The sequence below is a fragment of the Spinacia oleracea genome, chromosome 4 (genome assembly GCF_020520425.1).
Source record: "Spinacia oleracea cultivar Varoflay chromosome 4, BTI_SOV_V1, whole genome shotgun sequence".
NCBI lineage: Eukaryota > Viridiplantae > Streptophyta > Magnoliopsida > Caryophyllales > Amaranthaceae > Spinacia > Spinacia oleracea.
The window spans coordinates 8,977,691-8,998,517 of record NC_079490.1 but is presented as its reverse complement, the minus strand read 5'-3'; the positions used below and the strand labels follow the sequence as shown (position 1 = coordinate 8,998,517).

General features: G+C 41.7%; 1 protein-coding gene and 1 non-coding gene across 2 annotated transcripts in view; one reads left to right on the top strand and one right to left on the bottom strand.

The window, feature by feature from the left end:
- LOC110779289 (uncharacterized) overlaps window positions 1–20,827 on the bottom strand; it is a 32,026-nt gene that overhangs the window by 195 nt on the left and 11,004 nt on the right. The gene's annotated exons all lie outside the window — the stretch shown is intronic.
- Window positions 1,866–1,947, top strand: TRNAS-UGA (transfer RNA serine (anticodon UGA)). The gene has a single exon. It is a non-coding gene; the product is annotated as a tRNA-Ser (tRNA).

Here is a 20,827-nt window from a genome sequence, read left to right as displayed (position 1 = left end):
CTTCTTGATTGCCCCTTGGAATTGAAACAACAGATGGAATAGTACATATACATATACATGGAAATTTCGTTTCCTAAGAACTACGAGTAATTATCACCATTTCCAATTCTATTTTCACAACAACAATAATATGAGATAAGGAAACAAAAGGGGTATGAGTTATCAGTTTTTTCACCGTTTGGGGTCTATATTTTATTTTTTCACCTATTAGGGTCTATTTTCAATTTTTAGGCAAACTAACTCTTATTTAACCCACCTTAAACCATACATGATTTTTAAAATAATAAAAAAAGTTATATAATGCTATCTTAATTAATTACTCGTACAAGACGTTTTTTTTAAAAAAAAAGTTATATAATGCTTAATTAATTAATAAATAATGAAGTAAGCCTGCCATTAATAAATTACTATGTATTTACCAAGGGTCAATAATGCCATGTAACCAATGATAAATAGAGCTTATGGGTCGAGTTTAGCTAAATGAGTCAACACGACATGGCAAGTTTAATTAAAATGGGTCGGATTATTGTTGTAATTCTCAACACGAAACTGACACGACTTAAACCGCCTAAGAAAAAAAAATCAATAATTCAATATATTTGGTGATAAACTTAAATAACATAATCAATTTTATTGAACAAACACGACACGAACCAGACACGAAAAAAGGGGTTAGTGTCAAGAGTCTCCAACACGATTAGTTAAATGGGTCAACATGATACGATACATTTATTAAACGGGCCGGGTTCGTGTTGAGCTTTACCAACCCATTTATATTCGACACGAATACGACCTGATATACTTAACAGCTCTAATGAGAAGTCACCGGAGAATGCTAAGTTGTTAACCTACTTATGTACTTCCTCCGTTTCAAAAAGATCTTTACATTTACTATTAGCACGAACTCCAATGCAATATTTAACTACTAATATATCCAATTTCCCTTGTAATTGCGTAGTAGTACTTTTTTATTTACTTCATAAATATATTACTTACCAAAAAAAATTAAATTAAATTAAATTAAGAACCTAATTAGAGGGAAGAGGAAGATATTGGTACATTTGTCAAGAACAAAAAGGGAGTCACTGGAGTAGCTCAAGCCAAAATACGAAGTATAATTGTCAAAAGATTTTTTGATAATTTTTTTTTATTTTTAAAAAAGTTCATGTATGGTTAAGGATGAGTTAAATATGAGTTAGTTTGCATGAGAATTAAAGATAGACCCTAACCGGTGAAGAAATAAAATATAGACCCCAAATGATGAAAAAAGTAATAACTTAGACCCTTTTTGTTTCCTTATCTCACAATAATATGGAGCAATAATTAAGTTCTTCATTTCTTGGGAAAAACAATATGTTGATCAATTTGTGGTGGTTCTTAGTTGTACAAGCATTAGTTTATTTGTAATACTTATTTAAAATCATGTAACCACATGACTACATGAGTGATTATGATTATTAATATTACCGTCATACTTATTTGTAATTTACAATTGATTACTTAGTTTGGTACTTCTTTCTAGAAATAATTGTCACAATACTATTTTAGAATTTCCCATAATATATACATAGTACAAGTAATTACAGTAAGATTTTTAAATTTACGACTTTTAAAATGATGTTCGCTTGATTCTTCTCCTTTTTATGAAATCTTAGGTGTATTTAAGAGCTAGTTGCCATCCGACCATCCGAGTACACCTTTTGATGTTCTCTTATTTTTTGATGAAAAAAAAATCAATTTTCTTTGATGGTGTTCCTATCATTTTCATTGTCAGTATGACAGCTGACTGCCTTTGCTCCAAGCCTCCATGTGATATTAAGATTTATATCTTTATATCTAATTGGTTGTAATCAGTTAACACAAATGTCAATATGTCCGAGTGGTTAAGGAGACAGACTTGAAATCTGTTGGGCTTTGCCCGCGCAGGTTCGAACCCTGCTGTTGACGTATTTTGTATGTTTTCATTCTGTATTTTTTTTTCTAGCCCAAGAAATTACTGGGTATATAACGAGTTAAAGACGAGTGGAAAACTCTAACTTTCCCAATAATCACAAAATCCTTATGCACCAATGTGTTTAATCAACGGGTCGGGTCGGGTCGAGTTTTAAGAAAATAATTTTCGGGTTAATCCGGGTCAGTCATTTTTGGATTTACAAATACTTGTTTAATAATCAAAAGAAAAATTGAGGGGCTAACTAAACTTCATCTTCAATTGGGTAATTTCTTACCTTTTATCAATTAATAATTCTTACCAAGTCGAGCCATGTTAGATCGAGTTGTGTTTGAGTCCACCTTAGCCTAGAATAGCCTAGAACTAGGAAGCATGGACACGTCGTTTGACCCGCGTGTCGGACACGTATTGGACATAGATACTCCGTGACACGGGTGTCTCGTGCCAGACACGTATTGGACACGCGAAATCAAGTGTTTTGCTTTTTTTTGAAATATTTGGACACGGAGACACGAACTGGATACGCGGTGGACACTTGTTGAACACATCTTTAATACTTGCAACGTTTGTCACTTTCACGCATGCCTATGCACAACTTTGATCATCAATTTGTTTAATTTCTTTTGAGCAAAAATTATAAAAAATTAATATTTTGAAAATACAAATTGAGACGAATCTAACAAGATCCTACATGATAATGTTTTATCTTACATATAAATCACCAACAATAGTCAAAGTAGAATATATGTGAATAGTGTAAAATACACAAACGTTGCGAGTATTAAAAATCTGAAGAAGTATTAGTCAAAATTTTAAAATTTTACTTTTTTTCAAATTGTTTCAAAGGTTCAATGCGTTTTTGTAAGACGACAAACTCATTCTCAAAGACTAAAAAACTCAACTCTATGTTGGTTTGGTGTAGCCGTGAATACTTCACTCTTCAGATCTATAACCCATCTTCTTGTTGCCCCCGTTGTCTTGATTCATAAGCATATATTTGTGTTTTAAATATAAAAGGTCGATTTATGATATATGCAATTTCATATGTGTAATTAATCAATTTCTTGGGACTTTAGAACATTAAAACCAATAAACAAAACATATGAAATAATATTTAGAACATTGGCGAATAAAGGATAGGAACATTGTAATACCCCGTATTTTCAAGTAATTATAAATATACAGTATTTATTTATATTTTAAAAGCATTTTATAGTTTTTATAAATTAAAGTTGCATTTAAATATTTATTTAAATGTATTTTATTAATTAAAATTATTTATTATTTTTAATTGGAGAGAAAATGATTTTTTAGTTTTAATTGGGGAATTTAATTGGGTTTTGAAAAGTAAAACGAATTTCAAAACGTTATAGCCCAATCCAATTTTAATTGCTAGCCCAAACAAATTTTTAAGCACATCTTATGTTTAATGAAGCCTAACTTAAAATATTCCCAAGCCTAGCCCAACTTGGATTCCGAAAACTATAAATACCACTTGAAGTTTCATTAAATCCCCACTTAATTTCAAAACCCTTATAATTCTCTCCCTCACTTTCTCTCTCTTCCACCCGGCTCTCCTCTCCCCTCCTCCCTTCGACGTACCGCCCGATCCAGCCTGCTCCTTCATTGTGTCGCCCAACTCCTTCCCGCGCAACCATCTCCCTATGTGTGTTTTCGTCCCCTCGCCGCACTCCGCGTGTACTGTTGTCCCCTGCACCCGCGCCCAACCGAAGCCAAGCAGACAAGCAACAACAACAACAATGCCCGTGCTCCTCTCCTCTTTGCTCGTCCTTTTCCGTTCGAGCACCACCACCGTTCTGTGCCTTTTGCCGACCGACATGATTCTCTTGTTCCTAATCTATCTCTATTTAAATTGTCGTTTTAAATTATGATTAATTATTATGTTGATGATTTAATTTTTTTGGGATTGATTATAGATATTAAATTATGGAATTTTATGTTTGATTATTGGTTATTGAAAGTATTTATGAAGTTCATAATTTTTAGATTTGATTTATAAAGTAAAACATTGTTTTTATAGGTTTTATGGGTTTTAATGATGGATTAGGGTTAAGGTTTTAATTAAACTCATATGATTAATTGATTAGCATAATAAGATGTTGATTTTAATTATGATAATCAATATGAATTTTCAGATTCGTTTATGATTATTAAAGTGTTGATTTTAATGGTTTTATGCATGAAATTAATTAATATTCATGCTAAGATTTTTAGTAATTAATTAGATTTATTATTCTCATCAATAGTGATTAATTTCTATTTAGTTCAAGCAATTTAAACCTAATAATGTTGCTGGAAATTTAATGAACATGAGAATTAATTAAAATTTATTTAGTTCATGGTAGGAGGATATTTCTAGTTTAATTGGAAGTGAATCACAAAGTGGCCCCTCTACTTAGGTACACAAGGTATGTACAAGTCTAGGGCAACCCAATTTAATCATGTGAATACATGTTATGTCTATGTTGTTGTGATTCATGTTTACTTGGATTTTGGATTCATGTTTGAGTATGTGAGCAAGCATGTTATTATTGGTTATGTTTGTTGAATTTAATAGCAAGCATGTTGTCCAAGTATGTTTCTATGCATATGGTTTATGCGCATGCAAGGAAGTTATTTATGCTATGCACGTAAGGTCTAGAATAGTAAGAGCCAAAGTCATTCGTGCCACGTTGCACTATTTAGTAACAACACGTGCTTCATCAGTGTAGGGTATACAATTTCAGTAACCACATGTGCTTCGGCCATGTAGGGTATACATTATAGAGTTAAGGTGAATTGAACTAAAAATTATTCGTGCCTAGTGCACAACCCGCTTGTTAACAGACATGTCGTGGACTCATCATGCTAATAATCATGTTGAGAATGAACTAGTAATTCATTGGAGTCATATGTGTGTTGATCACAAGTGTTAAAAGTATTCTAAAAGAAGCATTGTTTGGTCGTTTATTTATTAAATATTTTATTTGATTGTGTCTCGAGTCGACTTTGAATAAAACATTAATAAACGTAAATTGTAACCGAATAAGCTTCAAAACTCGTGGAACGTATGCACCTCGAGTATGAACAATGGGGGAAGTACGAGACCTTACGACTGTAGACACCTACTTTTGTCCCCATTCCCGAAAGGGAAAGGTTCGATGATGAAAACATAAATCTCCACTTGATAACGCATCTCCTATAAAATAACGAATCTCAATTCCCCTTTTCATTTCACCCGAAACCTGCTATTTATGGAAACCTGCTAAAAATAGTAACTACCGTAAAGGGTAGCTTCTAGAAGTGGCAAGTCATAAAAGATAGAAACCTGTCAGAACTAGGTGTTGCACTCCAACATAAATCCTAAATGAGATAGAAAACTGCGAGAATCCTATTCCTAATATGATTCGGAAATAAGAGGTTACGTATTAATTAACTAACGAGCCTAGAGTTCGTAAGGGGCCCAGACGCATTCCGTCATGAAATTGATACGCACTAAAAGACTCGATTAAGTCTCAAACACTACGGATTTCAGGAATCCGAATCTGACTAAGAAAACAGCCCAGACCCTATTTTTAACGCCTGGCTCTGGGCGCTGAAAATACCTGGGTACGTGTTTTTTTCTAATTCTTTGTGGATTAGAACTCTGCAATTCTATCTTTCCACGAACTCTTCCCTATAAATACAGCCCCAAATTCGACGTGAAAAGGACACACAACACACAATTATATTTTGAGTATTGACTCCAACCCTTAGCCTAAGCCTCACGCTGCGAAATTTTTCACGCGTTCTGTCGCAATCGATCCATAAATCGAACAGAACGTATCCTGTCCCATAATTGAGATTCGTTAAATAAAAAGGAGAAATAGCAAAGTCAAAGCGGTTAGTTTTCTGAGAACCGTGACGCACCTCTCAAGGGTGCGTCGTAATGTGCCCCTTCTCGATGATTTAATTGCTTTCCTCGCCCTTTTTATGAACTGTTAAACTAACTAAATCTGATTGTTCTATCACGCCTAACAAATATAATATTTTCGGGAAATTGGATTATCATGCTAGGTCCCTTAATACTATTTAAATCAGATAATCACGATCGATCTAGTATTATATGTTGCATATTGCTAAAATCAACTCATATTAGTTTAATAGTCAACGCATGTCCCTTCAATTATTTATGCTGAGCTAGTAAGGATATCCTGCCTCTGAAGTTATCGACGAGCGAAGTACTCCTCTCGGTAGTTACAGTCCCCCGAACCCTCAATCTCTACCTTGCGGGTGTATGTTGAGAGATTCCCACACCAGGGATCACAAGGGAACCTACGACCGTCGTGGTCAAACATAATTGCACTCCCTTTATGTCACGATAACCGGGTTTTGTCAGTTTTTCTCATTGTCGTTAAAAACTGAATGGCGACTCCTATATTACTAGTCAATTGGGTGTAAACTCACAGGAAATCCAATTACACTTGATTGAATAAAAAGAAGCGTCACACCCACGAGGGACGAGGTCACGCATTAGCCTCGTGCTTTTTCGACCCCCTCACAGTGGCGACTCCACTGGGGATAGTGAAGGAAATACTCGTGCTTGTAGGTAATCAAAATAGCCGAAGGGTGAAACGATCCTACCCCGCGTTTATTTCCCCATCAAGTTGGGACGACCTGAAAATCAGCATATTAATGTGAACGGGCAGAACCGCATAACGAATCTCGGCTCCCTCGAGAGTTGGGACTAAGGATACCTTTTTCCGCCAATAGGGGGGTGCATACGCCGCGCATGTTGCCCACTCGGTACTTGTGCAGGTAGTACACCTATCCCGAACCCAATCGCTCGCTCATTAGGTCCCTCTCGCCTGCATGCCCCCTTGGCTTGCACTTGCGGGTTGGCCTCTTGAGCGAAATTCGTCTGTTGAAGACACTACCTCGACCGGGGCTTGTGTTGGATCTACGATAGAAGCGGTACCAAGCCAGGCGCAAATAACTACCCATAGAAGCCTATCATAAACTACATGACATGTTATTATCGCCTCATGATAAATGCTAGTTATGTGTAGCGAAATATGTGATTGTGTGTGACAAGCTACCCTAGAAAAAAAACCAATGACATTAAAAATTGCCCAAACATTCATAGACTAATTTGCCAAAGAGTTATACCGAAATACGTGTTCCGCAAATCCGAACGATCGCCACAAAAATAAGCGACGCTCGGGATGGCCTGTAACGAATCCCACAAACGCTGCTACGCGTAAAGGACGTTATTAGGCAAGCACGCAAATCGAAGTCGCATAAACAGAAGACGGAAAACGAGAACCAGCCAGGGACGCATTTTCAACGCCCCTGGCTGGGCGCCAGATTTTCTCACGCCCCTCGCTGGGCGCTGAAGTTGCTGCTTGGCCTTCTGGTCAAGAATTGCTACGAGGGCGTAAGAAAAGCACTCGATTTCAAAAGCGACTCGTAAAAAAATAATAACTCTTTGTGTCGTTGTTAGGCCTCCTACGACGACAATGCTCGACACCAAAACCGAACATGCTAACAACTATGAATGTCACACGGGCAAGTGTTTCGAAAATCCAAAGAATGACAAAAAAAAAAAAGACCAAAAAAGTGTAACCAACAAAAGAAAGAGTGAAGAACCAATAGAGAGAGTCGAAGTCTAGACTAAGTAATGCTTGAAACTTTGGGAACCTAAACTTTAGCTTATCTTATGCCTAGGACTGGTCCTGCAACTTGGTGCCGATCAGGGAATCAACGGTTAGTGCGTCTCGAAGATACATCACCAACATCAGGTTTAGTGACTCCAAGCTCCGTCTGTCGTCCCTCATTTCAAGGATCTCCGCTTCCCCAACCCCGATTCGCACCTTCAAACATGTCCATCGAAGATTTGCGAGACCAGATGGTCCAAATGACCCAAGTTATGGGCCAATTGAAAATGGAAAATGAAGCTTTAGCGGCTGCGCAAGCCAAAAACGACCTCGATAACGAGAAGAGGATTGAAAAAATGGTCCTACAGCAAACCATGGGGAGCAAATACTTCTCCCTCGATCTTGAACCTTTTCCTGGCAAACTACCAGAAAAGTTCAGTTCATCTGACTTACCAAAGTTCAAGGCCACGGACAACCCCCGTGATCATCTACTGAGCTTTGTGAATGCCATGAACTTGAAAGGCGTGGATAAGTCCATGTACTTACCTGCCTTTCCTTTGTCCTTGGAACCTGTGCCGCTCAAATGGTACTATCACCAGGACCCTAAGCTCTTCCCCACTTGGGAAGACTTTGTCAATGTCTTCATCAAGCAATACTCGTCGAACATGGATTTCCAAGTCACCATGCGCGAGCTGGAAGTTCTCTTCCAAAAGAAAAATGAGGGTTTCACGACTTACTTTGCTAGATGGAGGGACCAGGCGGCTCAGCTAATCAATAGGCCTCCCGAAACAGAATTGGTCCAAAAATTCATTGACAACCTGGACCCGGCTTACAGACAACACCTTAAGTACCTGGGACTTGACACTTTCAAAAGAGTTTATGATGTGGGAATAAAGATCGAGGACGACCTCGCCAAAACCATACAAAGAAAACCCACATATAAAAACAACACCTATAATCGGGGTAACACATCCCAAGCCCAAGAAGTCCATGCTGTAGAAGAGACTCCCGCCCGAAGAAGCCCTGGAAGATGGGTCCGAGACCGAAAGTTTGCCCCACTCGGGTCGACTTTGGTACAAGCCTTTGAAAGACTAACCAATCAAGGAAAGTTGAGACCTATAGGCCCCACCCGTGACCCTCCTGTCAAAAGCAAATATTGGGTCGAAGGTACTTACTGCAAATTCCATCAAGGAAATGGGCATGACACTGAAAACTGCTGGAATCTAAAACATACGATCCAGGACATGATAGAGGATGAAGTGATACCTCTCCCTAACGTTGGCAAACCCAACAACAGCAAGAGCCCACTCGGCTCTTGTCACATCTCTCTCGACCAACCAGAGAATTTCGACCCCACGGTGTACATCACGCCTCAAGGTGCACCACTCGCTGTGGTCCCTATGGATCGAATCGAGAGAGAAGTGTGCGGTGTGTGGAATGATGATGCTGAAGATATTTACCTATCTCAAGTATCGGGCCAGGACCTCTTCACCGAAACTTGGCCCGGGTATGCTCTCATTGACACCACCCCTCAGGAGCCCGAGGTCGACAACCTCACCCGATCCGGAAGAATATACCAACCGGATATTCACCCACCTCCTATGGACGACACCCCGGTTAGGCAAACTCCTGAGAATGGACGGCACGCCACCGTCGCAGAAGTCATTGAAAATCCTCTCCTGAAACAACTAAAAAGAACCAAGGCCGAGATTACCATATGGGATCTCATGTGTACTTCAAAGGAACATCGCGAAAAGCTTATTCGCTCGCTCGACCTCATCTCAGTACCCACAGATATCACACCTGACTCATTGGTTAGCCATGTCACGAGAGATGCCGGAGAAAAGGCCATAGTTTTCACTGATAAAGACTTACCCAAAGAGGGGGGTGCTCACAATAAAGCCCTTTATCTAGTGGTTGGATGCAAAGGACAAAACATCCCCCTAGCGCTCGTAGATAACGGTTCGGCGGTTAATGTTTGCCCATTACAAACCGCCCATTGCTTGGGGCTAGGAAATGATGACTTCCAAACCTCCACGCAAGGGGTACGAGCTTATGATAACTCCCGAAGGCCTGTGTTGGGAAAAATCAACCTCACCATACAACCCGGGCCTGTGGCACGCACCACGGAGTTTCAAATAATTGACATCAAGCCCACTTTCAACCTCCTCTTGGGGCGACCTTGGCTCCATGACTTAGGAGGTGTGGCTTCTACCTTCCACCAAATGGTTAAACTTAACCATAACGGGGTAATACTAGAAATCTGCGCCCCTCCTCTCGACGTCAGTTGCTCTATGGTTGGAACGGCCGAAACTGCAGACGACCTTTACGGGTTTTAAATGGAAGAAACAATCCAGTTCATCGAAGATTATGATCCAGCATTCCTAGACCCGCATGCATCCCGAGTCATCCCTAGAATGCTGTTAGCTCAAGGTTATTTCCCAGGAACCCCATTGGGCATAAGGAAGAAGGAATACACATTCCATTCTTTTCCCAACAAATCTACTCCCTTTGGCTTAGGCTATGAACCAACGGAGGAAGATATTGCTGACCGCCTGTCTAGGCTACGCCTTAAAAAGGCCAAATAAACCACCCTCCTCCCCCCGTATCAAAGGACCCTTAACGGGATGTTCGTTCGGGAAGGAGAAAAACACCCATGCTGTGATTTCCCTGAACCCTTCATTCAGGATGGCTTGCTAAAACCCGGATTTGAAATTTTCCATGACTGCCACACCTTAGATGAGGCACCCCACCTCACCAAGACTAAAACAGCTGAAATATTGGACAACCAGGCTCTATGGACATTGTTTAACGAATCGAGGCCTATGGAGAACGAGACTGTGATGACTACCCTAGCTTTACAAGATGAAGGTTTCGATCCAACCCGGTTAATCTCTCCTGCATCAACACTAGAAGAGGTCGAGAACGGATGGGTGAAGACATATCAGTGGGTCAATGCAAAAGGAATGGAATTCAAGATGAGTACCGGTGAAGGACCGAAGTTTTATGAGACTAAACCCCAGGCTTGAGCCACATAGAGCACCATTAGTAAAAAGCGCCTAGTAGTTCTTTAGATTGATAGAAAAAAATAATAAAGACTTTAGATGGTCTTAAGGCCCCTTAGAATATAGGTCAGTTTTATTTGAGTGTGTTTTCCTTACTTTCCGAATCAATAAAGGCGTAATATTTCTCCTAAATTTTTTTCTCTAACACTAAATAAACACCAAATGTACTTGCAAAATAAAAAAATAAAGAGACGGCCCACTCTAGGCCCAACAAACAAAGCCCACTTGGTTTTGAAATAATGCCATGGGAACCAATTCCCGAAACCACAAAATAAACCACACTATCCCATTCATATCCCCAAAAAACCTAAAAAGCCAACCAGTGTCATCATAAGAGTCAATCCATGCAACCCAAAGAAATCAAAGGAAATCAAAATCCAAAACAATGCAAATGTTACCAAAAAACAGATTCATAAAACATAATTCCATCATACCCTTCACTAACAACACGCACTTCAACCCACCTCAAGAGCCTACACAAAGATCTTCATAACTTCCACACCCTAACCCCATTTTCAAAACTGTTTCGAGTCACGAATAGAAAAAATTAATCCGGACAAAAACGCATTTCACGCTAACAGTCAAAAAGCCTCCAAAATAGCCTCAAAATTGACTTTAAATACGAGAAAAAAATCAAGGCACAAAAAAGGAAATAAATGCAAGAAAATGTGAAGCAATGCGTCAAAAATTGACTGCCCAAGTCATTTTCAGCGCCAAGGGCTGGGCGCCGAAATTTCTGACGCCCCAGCCTGGGCGTTGAAACTCTCTGCCTGCCAAAAATTTTCTTTTCAAAAGTGCTCGTCATTTTATCCGCACACAACGGAAAAATAACGAACACTTGGGGGGTACAGTACGTATCCAAATAGGTTTACCAAGAATATAGCTATACAAATTAGTCGAATTTTACGCGACTTATGGAAAAAAACGGCAGATGAAAATAATGATAATACTTCACTCATTTGACCGATTAAGTAATATGTTTCCACCTCAGGGCATATCTACCGAAATCCGGCATACTAGAACTTATCCTAAAGCTAGAACTACGCGCGACCTGATTCTGACAAGATACGTAGGCAATCCTTACCAAGGATTCGGTCCAATAAAAAAAAAACAAATATTCTTTGTGCAAAAAGTGTTAGACATATAAAATACATAAAAAAGAGGAGAAACAAAAATAAATAAAAATGAAAAATAAAAATACACCTTTCTTGAGAAATAATAAGAAGGAAAACAAAGTGCTAGGAATAAAAACAAACACAACTGAAATAAATAGAGGGCACCTACACCCTAGCAAGAATTACACTACTCTAGTTCTTCCGGATCATCAAATAAAGTCTTGTAGAGGGCAATGTTCGCAGGATCCACCCCCACAGTCTTCTGCACTGCCCCAATATCAATGTCCATAAGAACCGGCTCCTGGACACTAACTTCCAAAGATGCCAAGGCTTCAGAAACATTCTCAGTTATAGCCCGCTCAGCCTCAAGGGCACAGACAATGGTGGGAGAAGGATTATTATCATCAACTAGACTAGCCACTGTTTCTACAGGCGGCTGAGCCTTCCTAACCCATACATTGTTCTGGCGACGATCTCCGCGAGAGCTTGCATTTCTTTTAACAAAAGCAGGCCCCTTCATGTTAGGCATCTTTTTAGGCCTAAAACTGGAACGGGGAGGAACTTCCTTTCGCTTTCGATCAGGACGAGCTTTCACAGTCTTAATACTATAGGTACGAGATTTGGCAGAATCAGGACCCTCATACTTAACACGAATACGAGGTATCAAAAGCTCAGCCGGCTCCCCATTACGAGCCTCGGCCCTCACATCTTTATCATCGGAGCTCATCCACAACTTGTAGTTTTCAGAAAGACCCACAAAGCCATTTGTAGCTACGGCCCAACACGGGAGACCATCATAATACTTAGCCCACGCTAGAACCCGTGTTTGTGAAAAGGCCGCCACCTTAGGTGGTACCGTATCAGAAAAGGGGATAGTCTGCCTTAAACCATATTGACGCATGACTCGGTAAGGGAAAATATAAATGGGACGAGATAGCCCCAACAAAGAAACATAAACTGATACATCAGAACCCCCTGTCATAGTAGTCAAACCCCACCATGGTACCACCCACTTAATAGAACAAATGCCATAAGTAAAAAAGGAGGCCCATTCGGCCTCGTCCTGGCCTTGGTGCAAGTATTTTCGGTTACCCAAGGCTATAGGGCGATAATGTTTAGGATCGGCAGGAGCTTCCAAAAGTCTAACCCGTTCCGCAAGCCAAATCTGCAAAAACAGGTACGATCGAATCAAAAGAATGAAAAGAAAAAAAAACGGTCCAGGGGCGCAGTTTCAACGCCCAGGACCAGGCGCCGAAAACTCCAGCGCCCAGGACCAGGCGCAGAAACTCAGCCCCCAGGCAAAAGAAATATATGCAAAAGGGGCGTATGCGTGCGCAAAGAAGAAAATTGATTACCTGCAGTAATAGGGGGCTCCCCTTAAAATGTTCAGATTTGGTATCCTTCTTCAGCTCATCCGCACTCAGCAAAGTCTCGGCAACAACCAACGGCATGATAGAATAGCAACTTTCCATCTGGCTAATCAAGGGGATCAACCTTATGTCACCGAACGCACCATTGTCATTCGACAGCAAATAGTGATTCAACAAGCAAAATACAAGGGCTCGAATATTCAATTTCTGTTCGGTCATATTCTTACTAGGCCTAAAGTGATGTTTTACGAGTTTTGCCAAGTTAACCTCGTCACTTATAACAATTTCAGCAAACATATTATCATCTAGTCCTAGGAAAGCCCCTATGGTTGTTTTACCCTCTTCAATAGTGCTAGGGGTAACAGGAGTAGCATTAGTAGGATAACCAAGGATCGCAGCAAATTCATCTGGCAAAGGACATATTTCGTTGCCCTGAAAGGCAAAAACATGATGATCGGAGTCCCAAAAGCATAGGGCAGCATGCAGAAAGTTATAATCAATATTAATTTGTTGTAAGCCTAAAAGTGCCTCTAAGTGGTATTCTTTTAACAAAGCCTTTTCTGTGGGAGTAAGGGCCAGTAGCCAACGCCTAACAGTCCGTTGGAGTGAGAAAGTAGGGATCGACATGGCAAAAGCAATGAGTAATTAAAACACAGCAAAAAAGAAGAAAGAAATTGAAAGTGGTGGAAAATAGGGACGTATCTAGCCCCTATATATAGCTGGACGCACCCAGTGACATCCTGATCCCATCCGGAAACGTGTTAGGAAATCCGAAAGTCAAATATCACCAGGAAAAGACTTTCAGCGCCCACGGCTGGGCGCCGAAATGTTTAACGCCTGGCCTTGGGCGCTGAAAATGCAGCCCAAGGCCCAGATTTCACAAAACGCGGAACAGGAAAGGACTTAAGACCGTGTTGCTAAACACGAGGCCCTATTGCAAGTAGGATCAAGCCCAAAACACCTTTAGTTTCCAAATAAGCAAAAAAATAAACATTAAAACTTGGTCGAAACTTAGACTCGTCTCAGAAAATGCTTATGTACACTTTTCAAAAAACAAGTTAAATATCATGGTCATTCTTCGAAACACCAAAAATGTGTATCGTTAAGTCGTTGGTTTTCCAAATAAAAAATGTTTGTCTGTCAAAGGATTAATCCGGGCCAAGCTAAAACCGGATGTCGCCTGAAAACTAAAGTCGCACTCCACGGCTTCGCTAAAGTAGCACACTACTATAAAAGGTCGCTCGCACATACGAGCATGACCCCAAACATGATTACAAGATGCGAAAAATGACCGACGAGCCCCATTGCTTAGGGGCTCGCGAAAAATAGACTCCAACAAGGAGCGCACGATCAAAATCACGTTCCCGGACTGCGCCATACACTTTATCATGTTTGGATATCTCAAAAAAAAACAACAGGTTCGACCTCATCAAAAGGTCGTCATTGACACTTGTGCACGGTCCTCTGATCGAAGACCAAGTCGAGCCGTAAAGACTAGCTCAAAATCACGAAAGCAGACGGTCGCAAGACAAAGGTCCGTTTGAACACGTTGTCAGCCCACGTTCAGGTTACAACTAAATTCGAGCATCCCTCGAAAGAATTCGCTCTTGCAAGAATGAATAAAAAGAAATTCTCAAAAGAAATCACAAAGAACCAAAGAAATAGGAACTTGCCCATCTTCAGTCGGCAAGATCGCGTCACAAACCGCGCGAGTTCCCAAATCGAAAAAACGAATTCAGGGACGTCCACCCTTAGCGGACAGGGCTCGCCACCTTCAGCGGGCGGGGTCTGTGTCACTAGCCGCGCAGGTCCTCAGTTTTCGAAAAAAGAATCTTCCAAAAACAAAATGAAATAGGCTCGCCATCTGCAGCCGGCGGGTTCTACGGCGCAAACCACGTAGGTCCTTATTTTCAAAAAAACACAAAACAAATTTCAAAATAGATTCGTCCACTTCTATCGGACGGGGTGTCCACCCTTAGCGGACAGGTTCGCCGTCTTTAGCCGGCGGGGTCTACGTCACAAGCCGCGTAGGTCCTTATTTTCAAAAAAAGCAAACAAACTTCAAAACATATTCGTCCACTTCTATCGGACGGGGTGTCCACCCTTAGCGGACAGGCTCACCATCTTTAGCCGGCGGGGTCTGCGCCACTAACCGCGCAGGTCCACAGTCGCTGCAGCGATAATGTAACGCCCCGACCTCTAATTCAATAATTAACACATAATTAGCAGCGGAATTAACCTAATTGGTCGGGATATTACCTGCCGTAACTTCCTTTTCGGAAATTACAAGGCAACCATCAATCATAAGCCTTTAAATACTCCAAAATATATATATAATCCTTTATATTATCAAAATAAAAGTGCATAACTTACTAAAAGTCTTTAATTAAAACTATTAAAACTATTAGAACCGTAAACATAAACTAGGTGGATAATATTAAAGTGAAACTCCTCGCCACTACTCGTGTCCATCATCCCCCGCAGTACCTAAAACGGAAAACAAAACGGTGAGCCGAAGACTCAGTAACGAACTATTCTAGCAGCGTAAATTCATTTCAATTCATTTTATTTAATAACACAGGGAGAATAGAATGGTTAAAACATTTAACAAAACATCACATTTAATTCATTCATAAACTTTGCAGTTTAACATGCTAGTTGTCGGCAAGTACGAACCGTGAAGGAATTCTCCACTGGGCCTGGGCCCATAAGATCCTGGGCTCATCGTAACATGGGGCCTGGGCCCTGAGCCTGGCTCATAAACCATGGGAGCCTGGGCTCGTAATCCATGGGTGGACAGGTGTAGACACCTACTTTTGTCCCCGTTCCCGCAAGGGAAAGGTTCGATGATGAAAGCATAAAAACTCCACTTGACAACGCATCTCCTATAAAATAAACGAATCTCGATTCCCCATTTCATTTCACCCGAAACCTGCTATTTATGGAAACCTGCTAAAAATAGTAACTGCCGTAAAGGGTAGCTTCTAAAAGTGGCAAATCATAAAAGATAGAAACCTGTCAGAATTAGGTGTTGCACTCTAACATAAATCCTAAATGAGATAGAAAATCGCGAGAATCCTATTCCTAATAGGATTCGGAAATAAGAGTTACGTATTAATCAAAATCCTAACGAGCCTAGAGTTCGTAACGGGCCCAGACGCATTCCGTCATGAAATTGATACGCGCTAAAAGACTCGAATTAATCTCAAACTCTACGGATTTTAGGAATCCGAATCTGACTAAACAAAACTGCCCAGATCCTATTTTCAACGCTTGGCGATTTCGGCGCCCACGCCTGGGCGCTGAAAATACCTGGGTACGTCTCTTTTCCTAATTCTTTGCGGATTAGAACTCTGCAATTCTATCTTTCCACGAACTCTTCCCTATAAATAGGCCCCTAGTTTCGACGTGAAACAACACACAACAACACATAATATATTCTGAGTATTGACTCTAAACCCCTAGCCTAAGCCTCTCGCTGCGAAACTGTTCACGCGTTCTGTCGCAATCGATCCATAAATCGAACAGAACGTATCCTGTCCCATAATTGAGATTCGTTAAATAAAAAGGAGAAATAGCAAAGTCAAAGTGGTTAGTTTTCTGAGAACCGTGACACACCTCTCAAGGGTGCTTCGTAACGTGTCCCTTTTCGATGATTTAACTGCTTTCTTCGCCCTTTTTATGAACTGTTAAACTAACCTAATTTGATTGTTCTATCACGCCTAACAAATATAATATTTTCGGGAAATCAGATTATCATGCTAGGTCCCTTAATGTTATTTAAATCAGATAATCACGATCGAATTAGTATTATATGTTGCATATTGCTAAAATCAACTCAGATTAGTTTAATAGTTAACGCATGTCCCTTCAATTATTTATGCTGAGCTAGTAAGGATATCCTGCCTCTGGAGTTATCGACGAGCGAATTAATCCTCTCGGTAGTTACAGTCCCCCGAACCCTCAATCTCTACCTTGCGGGTCTATATTGAGAGATCCCCACACCAGGGATCACAAAGGGAACCTACGGCCGTCGTGGTCAAACATAATTGCACTCCCTTTATGTCACGATAACCGGGTTTTGTCAGTTTTTCTCATTGTTGTTAAAAACTGAATGGCGACTCCTATATTACTAGTCAATTGGGTGTATACTCACAGGAAATCCAATTACACTTGATTGAATAAAAAGAATCGTCACACCCACGAGGGACAAGGTCACGCATTAGCCTCGCGCTTTTTCGACCCCCTCACAGTGGCGACTCCACTGGGGATAGTGAAGGAAATACTCGTGCTTGTAGGTAATCAAAATAGCCGAAGGGTGAAACGATCCTACCCCGCGTTTATTTCCCCATCAAGTTGGGACGACCTGAAAATCAGCATATTAATGTGAACGGGCAGAACCGCATAACGAATCTCGGCTCCCTCGGGAGTTGGGACTAAGGATACCTTTTTCCGCCAATAGGGGGGTGCATACGCCGCGCATGTTTCCCACTCGGTACTTGTGCAGGTAGTACACCTATCCCGAACCCAATCGCTCGCCCATTAGGTCCCTCTCGCCTGCATGCCCCCTTGGCTTGCACTTGCGGGTTGGCCTCTTGAGCGAAATTCGTCTGTTGAAGACACTACCTCGACCGGGGCATGTGTTGGATCTACGATAGAAGTGGTACCAAGCCAGGCGCAAATACTACCCATAGAAGCCTATCATAAACTACGTGGCATATTTAATTTTCAAATCCATGTTTGTAATGTAGTTATGTGTAGCGAAATAAGTGATTGTGTGTGACAAACTATCCTAGAAAACCAATGACCTTAAAAATTGCCCAAACATTCATAGACTAATTTGCCAAAGAGTTATACCGAAACACGTGTTTCGCAAACCCGAATGATCGCCACAAAATAAGCGACGCTCGGGATGGCCTGTAACGAATCCCACAAACGCTGTTACGCGTAAAGGACGTTATTAGGCAAGCACGCAAATCGAAGTCGCATAAACAGAAAACAGAAAACGAGAACCAGCCAGGGACGCATTTTCAACGCCCCTGGCTGGGCGCCAAAATTTCTCACGCCCACTGCTGGGCGCTGAAGTTGCTGCTTGGCTTTCTGGTCAGGCGCAGCAGCCTCGGTGCCCAAGCAAAAAGAAAGTACGTAGCACAAAAAATGTTCATCAAAAGAATTGCTACGAGGGCGTAAGAAAAGCACTCGATTTCAAAAGGCGACTCGCGAAAAATTAATAACTCTTTGTGTCGTCGTTAGGCCTCCTACGACGGCAATGCTCGGCACCAAAACCGAACATGCTAACAACTATGAATGTCACACGGGCAAGTGTTTCGAAAATCCAAAGAATGACCAAAATAAAAAAAACCCCCAAAAAGTGTACCGACAGAAGAAAGAGCGAAAAGAAAACACCAATTTAGAGAGTCGAAGTCTAGACTAAGTAATGCTTGAAACTTTGGGAACCTAAACTTTAGCTTATCTTATGCCTAGGACTGGTCCTGCCACTTGGTGCCGATCAGGGAATCAACGGCTAGTGCGTCTCGAAGATACATCACTAACACCAGGTTTAGTAACTCCAAGCTCCGTCCGTCGTCCCTCATTTCAAGGATCTCCGCTTCCCCAACCTCGATTCGCACCTCCAAACATGTCCATCGAAGATTTGCGAGACCAGATGGTCCAAATGACCCAACTCATGGGCCAACTGAAAATGGAAAACGAAGCCTTAGCGGCTGCGCAAGCCAAAAATGACCTCGAAAACGAGAAGAGGATTGAAAAAATGGTCCTACAGCAAACCATGGGGAGCAAATACTTCTCCCTCGAGCCTGAACCTTTTTCTGGCAAATTACCAGAAAAGTTCAGTTCATCTGACTTACCAAAGTTCAAAGCCACGGACAACCCCCGTGATCATCTACTGAGCTTTGTGAATACCATGAACTTGAAAGGCGTGGACAAGTCCATGTACCTACCTGCCTTTCCTTTGTCCTTGGAACCTGTGCCGCTCAAATGGTACTATCACCAGGACCCTAAGCTCTTCCCCACTTGGGAAGACTTTGTCAATGTCTTCATCAAGCAATACTCGTCGAACATGGATTTCCAAGTCACCATGCGCGAGCTGGAAGTTCTATTCCAAAAGAAAAATGAGGGTTTCACAACCTACTTTGCTAGTTGGAGGGACCAGGCGGCCCAACTAATCAATAGGCCTCCCAAAACAGAATTGGTCCAAAAATTCATCGACAACTTGGACCCGGCTTACAGACAACACCTTAGGTACCTGGGACTCGACACTTTCAAAAGGGTTTATGATGTGGGAATAAAAATCGAGGACGACCTCGCCAAAACCATACAGAGCAAACCTGCATATAAGACCAACACCTATAATCGGGGTAACACATCCCAAGCCCAAGAAGTCCATGATGTAGAAGAGGCTCCCGCCCGAAGATACCCTGTAAGATGGGTCCGAGACCGAAAGTTTGCCCCACTCGGGTCAACTTTGGTACAAGCCTTTGAAAGACTAACCAATCAAGGAAAGTTGAGACCTATAGGCCCCACCCGTGACCCTCCTGTCAAAAGAAAATATTGGGTCGAAGGTACTTACTGCAAATTCCATCAAGGAAATGGCCATGACACTGAAAACTGCTGGAATCTAAAACATACGATCCAGGACATGATAGAGGATGAAGTGATACCTCTCCCTAACGTTGGCAAACCCAACAACAACAAGAGCCCACTCGGCTCTTGTCACATCTCTCTCGACCAACCAGAGAATTTCGACCCCACGGTGTACATCACGCCTCAAGGTGCACCACTCGCTGTGGTCCCTATGGATCGAATCGAGAGAGAAGTGTGCGGTGTGTGGAATGATGATGCTGAAGATATTTACCTATCTCAAGTATCGGGCCAGGGCTTCTTCACCGAAACTTGGCCCGGGTATGCTCTCATTGACACCACCCCTCAGGAGCCCGAGGTCGACAACCTCACCCGATCCGGAAGAATATACCAATCGGATATTCACCCACCTCCTATGGACGACATCCCGGTTAGGCAAACTCCTGAGAACGGGCGGCACGCCACCGTCGCGGAAGTCATTGAAAATCCTCTCCTGAAACAACTGAAAAGAACCAAGGCTGAGATTACCATCTGGGATCTTATGTGTACTTCAAAGGAACATCGCGAAAAGCTTATTCGCTCACTTGACCTCATCTCAGTACCCACAGATATCATACCTGACTCATTGGTTAGCCATGTCACGAGAGATGCCGGAGAAAAGGCCATAGTTTTCACTGATAAAGACTTACCCAAAGAGGGGGGGTGCTCACAATAAAGCCCTTTACTTAGTGGTTGGATGCAAAGGACAAAACATCCCCCTAGCGCTCGTAGATAATGGTTCGGCGGTTAATGTCTGCCCATTGCGAACCGCCCATTGCTTGGGGCTAGGAAGCGATGATTTCCAAACCTCCTCACAAGGGGTACGAGCTTATGATAACTCCCGAAGGCCTGTATTGGGAAAAATCAACCTTACCATACAAACTGGGCCTGTGGCACGCACCACGGAGTTTCAAATAATAGACATCAAGCCCACTTTCAACCTCCTCTTGGGGCGACCTTGGCTCCATGACTTAGGAGGTGTGACTTCAACCTTGCACCAAATGGTTAAACTTAACCATAACGGGGTAATACTAGAAATCCGCGCCCCTCC